This window comes from Elaeis guineensis, chromosome 5, assembly GCF_000442705.2.
Source record: "Elaeis guineensis isolate ETL-2024a chromosome 5, EG11, whole genome shotgun sequence".
Lineage (NCBI taxonomy): Eukaryota > Viridiplantae > Streptophyta > Magnoliopsida > Arecales > Arecaceae > Elaeis > Elaeis guineensis.
This window is the reverse complement of record NC_025997.2, coordinates 4,650,108-4,656,041: the sequence shown is the minus strand read 5'-3', so window position 1 is coordinate 4,656,041 and position 5,934 is coordinate 4,650,108. Positions and strand designations below refer to the sequence as shown.

The 5,934-nt window shown below is 40.8% G+C and overlaps 1 pseudogene; it reads left to right on the top strand.

Annotated features, from left to right (window-relative positions):
- Window positions 1-4,244: 4,244 nt before the first annotated feature.
- Window positions 4,245-5,481, top strand: LOC140857889 (protein SENSITIVITY TO RED LIGHT REDUCED 1-like; annotated as a pseudogene).
- Window positions 5,482-5,934: the final 453 nt, after the last annotated feature.

The following is a 5,934-nucleotide window of genomic DNA, read 5'->3' as shown; positions in this document are numbered from 1 at the left end:
GCTTTGTAAGGGAATTCCGGATGATTTCTTTAGAGGTAGATTTTTGATATATAAATCTTATGCCTCATGATAATTAATATTGAATCTTGCTTATTTCTCTGGTGGTGACAGCAGTGTCCAACCTACCCACACAAATGACATTTGTACGGTTGCACCAGTATGGGTCGATCGGAGAAAAATAAAATTAGAGTGCATAATCTACTTGGAGCATTAATATTATTTTGTTATGTTAAGATAATAATATTAAGAAAAAAATGAGATTATTGATATCCGATGACTCAGCAGTGGATCGGCCCAATCATGGACTAACACGCACAAATACGTCTTAGTTGGACTGATCAGTCCACCACCTTAGCGGTGGATCTTGTCCAACTAAAATTTTTCACCATATAAAGGGGCTATGTTTGACATAGGTATTGGTCCCAATGTGTAGGTCAAGTGTTGTGGATGCAAATTATGATGGCATTTCTAATGAGCTAGAATGTTGTGTTACATCTTTAATGTCATCTTTTCAACGCCGAGATGCATGCATCTCACTTTAAACTATGTGCCACTTCCATGAGCCAAATTAGCTATTGCCAATGCACATCTTGAGTTGAACGTCAAGCTGAAATCTTAGAGTCCTCTAGGTTAGTGTGGATTGAGACTGATACAAGATATGTCATCCATCTATTTAGTTTTGATATATGACCAGCGTTAGTCAAATTTAGTAGCTATAATGATGGCATTATGTTGCTATGCCTGGGTGAATCAACATTGTCAACATATGTGTGTCTTGAAATACAAGTTGGCTACTAATTCCCATCTTTCTTCTTAAACTAATTACATTCAACACATGCATGTCACATGTTTTTTTAGCGGAAAAAAGAATCTAGAAAAACATAGATGTCCTGTACCTAGCCCACCATTTATACAAGTAGTTGTTTTGTGCTGCTACCCTTCGTTGGAAGTGAAACAATTGGGTCTGAAATGGCTCAATTAGAAGTGTAACAAATATATGTTAAAGTTCATATCCTATCAAATGAGTTAGTACATTTTTTGTGGAATAACTCGATGCTGCTTCTTGTTTAATTTAAACTAGTTCAACAATTTACCCCAAAAAAACTAGTTTAACATGATATTGGTTCCTAGGTAGTTACCTAAATTAACCTGATTCCATTTGAATCGAGGTCCCACAAGCATTGATTTTGACTCAAGATGTAAATATGAAAATTTACGACAGTTTCATGTAGGGGTACAAATAGGTCGGGCTGGATCGGATCATGAGTGATATGAATTCGATCCGGTTCCTTGATTGGATCCTAATGTTAGATCCAGACCTAATTTAATTGAAAATCGGATCGGATCGGATCGAGTTCATGATCAAAAAATCTATCCCATTAGATCATTTGGGTCGGATCGGATCCATACATAATCTGATCTCAATCTAAAAAATTTCAATCCGGTTCGAAACCAAATTCTAGTCAGACTCGGTTCATCTGATAAACTAACATATACAAAGTTTATAATTAAAAAAAATATTACTTTACCTTAGTTATTAATTTATAAGTAATTTCTCAAAATCTCACAATCAAATTGAATAAAATTATATAAAAAATAATGATGCTATAATAGCATTTGGAATTGTAATCCTATTCTATTTGCTCTATAGTTTACATATTGAATTTAATACTGAATTCAGATCGGATCAGATCTTAATTCAGTAAATCCAATCTCGATCCAGAATATTGAACGGATTCAATTTTAGAATTCGATCTGATCCGATGGATTCTTTAAAATAGATCATATCGAATCTATATAGATTGGACTAAGTCGAGTCACAGGTCAATCTGACTTATTTACAATCTTAGTTGCATATAAATATTTTTTGAGATTCTAAGAAGCGTGGTTATACGTAAATATAAAAATTTTATCTGCTCAGGGATTTGCATGCAAGATACTTATCTTTCATCATACGCCAGAGAGACAAACACGGCGCTTGGCTCTGCATGCATGAAGCATTCCATTGCAGAGCGGCTAGAGCTCAGGTGAACACAGGGGAAAGATCGTTGAGAGATCCTGCCCTGTCTCCTACTTCGAGGAAGCCTGTACCATTAGCATCAGAGAAAGCTACAGTATACGGATGGATCCCGTGATGTGACCTGTCCCCATCATCTCTTAAATCATCTCATTCCCCTCTCCCACACGCCACCCTCCTCCTCCTCCTCTCTCTCCCAGTCCTATCCACCTACCATCTCCTGGTATATCTCAGTTCTTGCTCTTATTGCCACGCCTCTTGTCATCTTGTCTTTACCGATAACATTCCGAGTGATCCATCCTCTCTCTCTTCCTTTTTTTTTTTTTTTTTTGTTTCCTTTTTGATAGACTCTCCCCTCCTTCCAAGGTACATACAAGAAGTAATACCTGCAGCTAGATACTAAAATGAAAAGAAAGATGCGAATCAAAAGAAGAAATATAAAGAACGAAAAGGAATCAAAGCAGACGACAGCAGTGGGAAAGCACCACACCTAAATCCAAAATCTTCGTAGCTACATGATTTTATAAAGAACTGAAATAATAATAAAAAACAATCTCAAACATGACAAGACGTCCATTTTCAGATTAAGTGATATTATAATCTCCGAGACAGAGATAAAGGATGGGCCGCCTTACCTTGTGATGACGGTTCCACAGTCTTCCGTTGACCTGGGTGTATGGAATGCTCCTTTGGCTGAGGACAACCAAAGCTGGCCGTCGTCGTCATGAGCCCGTGTGTTACAGGAGACGAACTAAATACATGCTTCCACGTAGTGAAGTGAACCTTTTCTTTCGTCATAAAAACACGCGTGCATGTCTATGAGCAAAGCCGGAGGGAAACAAAACGAATGCTTTCCACTGCCATTTGCATCACCATGTACATGCTCATCCACGGTCAACACTAACAGTTCGTAAGGAATTCCATTGATGGGGAACCAGGAAACTTGCATGCATGGGAGTATGGGACTGTTCATCCTGTGATCTCTTCTGCTGATTGTTTAATGGTGGTATATATGTACACTTAACTAGTGGAGAGTACCCAATAGTCTTTGAGGACAAGACTTATTGTAGCACGCTGCATTTATGTGTGGGTGTCAGATTTGGCATCCGTATTGATGCTTGGCTGCCATTGCTCCATCCATCAAACGCCGCATGGTCTCGCTGGTACAGTACTGATCATGCATTTGACTTGAGAAGAACCCCATCCACACCTTGTTGTGCATTGTTCCATTGAGGAACTGATGGTTTGTGATGTCATGGCAGGTTGGATTAATTTTCTTGAACAACGAGCAACTAGTTGATTTTATCAAGATCTTACACTTTGCTCATACGAATTAATCTTTCAAGTTGCTGCACGATGAGGTTTTTGCTCATGTGTACAAGCATTAAGTATAATAAGAGTAACAGGATGACAAACTCGTTTTTGTTTGGATCCTGCCAAATATAGAAAAGCTAGCATGATGTGTCAAGGATATCCATGAGACATAAGGTGACATGCTGTTCTGATATAGGCATGGGGATTTGTTATAATTCAAGCACATGTATCAATTTTATGCAGTTGCAAGAAAATGTGTTCATCGAGCTTTCATCCCACCATGTGTATGGTAGATAGATCGCATTTGTACCAACTTTTAAATGCATAATTTTCTCATCAATCATAAGATTTATGGTGATAGACCTTTTCTTTTCTTTCCTTTTTTTTTTTCTTTGAGCACGTGAGTTGGCCTTTTCTGATTTTAAGGAATGAAACAGGTTTCTTGTGTTAGTATTTTTTAACAATCAAATGTACAATGTCTCTCATCAAAAAAAAAAAAAAAATCAAACGTACAATGTTCAAAAAAATTAGTCATATCTAAATATCCGATGTGCCATCTAAATAGTGTCCGATATAAATAGAAGATATGGTATAGAACTTACAAATTCATCAAGTAATTAAAAATAAACGAGATGGAAGAGACCATTGATCTTTTAACCTTCAAATTCGTAGGATACTACAAATTGACCAAATTTGAAATTATTAGTGATCCTTTGGCATATCACCCGTATTATTCTTTGTTGAACAAGATGTAACATGGGGTAATTTAAACTCCAAATCTTCTTGTGACGATGGAGTTTTCTTAAAAAAAACCTGCAATAATACTTATTTATTACATTTTCTGCTCTATTTTAATATAAAACAATATATCTCTATATGGCGTATATGGCGTGACAACTCGTGATCATAGCCGTCCACAAAACCACGTGATTTGTATTATCATACAGATCGCATCTCTGTGTCTTTCCTCGAATTTCTTCACACATCCGAAACATCTATTGGACGGCCAAGATTAACCTCCTCTGACCGGCCGCCAGTCCCGGCCGGAGCGGAGGTGATCGAAAATCCCCAAGAAATCGGCCCCCTCCGCCGCTCTGCTCTTCCCTGTTTTCTTTCCTTCGTCTTCCATGGACGCCGCCCCGGCCACCAAAGCACCAAATCCTAATCCTGCCGGCGACTGGACCGTCGTCTCCCGTCGCCGCCGCGGCAAACAGCGGCAGAGGGACCTCCTCCCGACCCCACTCGCCCCCAAATCAAAACCCTAGCCCTAACTCCGACGGCTTCATCGCCATGGACTCCGATCGATTCCGTCATCGAGCCGGCGAGGGAATCCAAGCTCCTCCAAAGGATGCAAGCCGCCATCCGACGACTTCAGAGCTCCCGATACTACCAGCGCTTTCTTTCCCCGGTTGCGGGACGCCCAGATCCGGAACGGCCTCGCTAGGGTTTTGGGCTCTGGAAGGAGTTTCAGATGGTGGTCTACGGCATCGGGAGCATCGAGTCCTACGACCCTCCGCGCCTCCAGCTCGCTCTTGCTGTCCTCCTCCGGCGGGAGCTCGGCCCGACCGTGGCGTCGGTAGACTTGTTCGACCCGGTCCTGTCGGCCACCGAGTGCGCTGTGGTGAGGGCACTGGGTTGTACAGTGGTCCCGGTGGACGAGCAGGGGAGAAGGGAGGCGACGGTGCCGACGCTGTTCTACATGCCTCACTGCGAGGCGGCCCTGTATGATGCCCTGCTGGAGGCCAATTGGAGGCCGTCGATGTTGAATCGGATGGTGGTGCTGGGGAACCAGCTTCGCTGCGTATGAAAAGTACATGGAGGAGGTGGCCTGGAGTAATGGGAGCGTGGCGATGGGAGGCGGCGTCAAAACACATTCTTGGGGTGAGGAGGTACGTGAGGGAAGTGGAGATGGAGGAGAAGGGAGAGGTGGAGGCGTCGGGGGAGGTGAAGAGGAGGAAGAAGGGGTTTTTTAAGGCTTTTCATGATACAAGCTGGCACTTTTTCGAATTGGATGATGATTTCCAGATGAATTCTTTAAAGAAATGAAGTCATGGCCAGCTTTTTCTCATGGATCTTTATAATTTTGCCAGTGGCCTCCCAAGGTAAGAAAATTTGATTCTTTGCTAGTGTTATTTGTCTTGTTGTAGCATAATTTCCCGAATCTTCAATGAGTTCTTTTCATATCGTGATGTTTCATAGTTTATCTGAAGATTATTAACACTATTCCATGGTGCACTGCTTGGTTAGGTGTCTAAGACTTCACAATTTCACATCACTTTGTTGAATTCTACGACCACAATCTTCTTGAGCGAGTCAGTTGTTTTGTGTACAATGTCAATTTAATCCCAGTCCCAACTAGGATTGCTGGTAACTGAGCTTCATAGAACAGATTAGATTCCTCTATCTCAAATGTTAAAGTAAGACTGAGTGATTAGTATGGCTGGGATAAAACTCCTTTTGTTTAGTGAGAAATCTAAAGAGAGTCTGCAAATTGTCAAACTTTCTTGCTTAAAAGGAATAATATCAGAGTATCCAGGAAGCAGATTAATGAAATTTCAACGTTCAGCAACATTCAGAAGTATAATAGATAGTTTATGGACAGT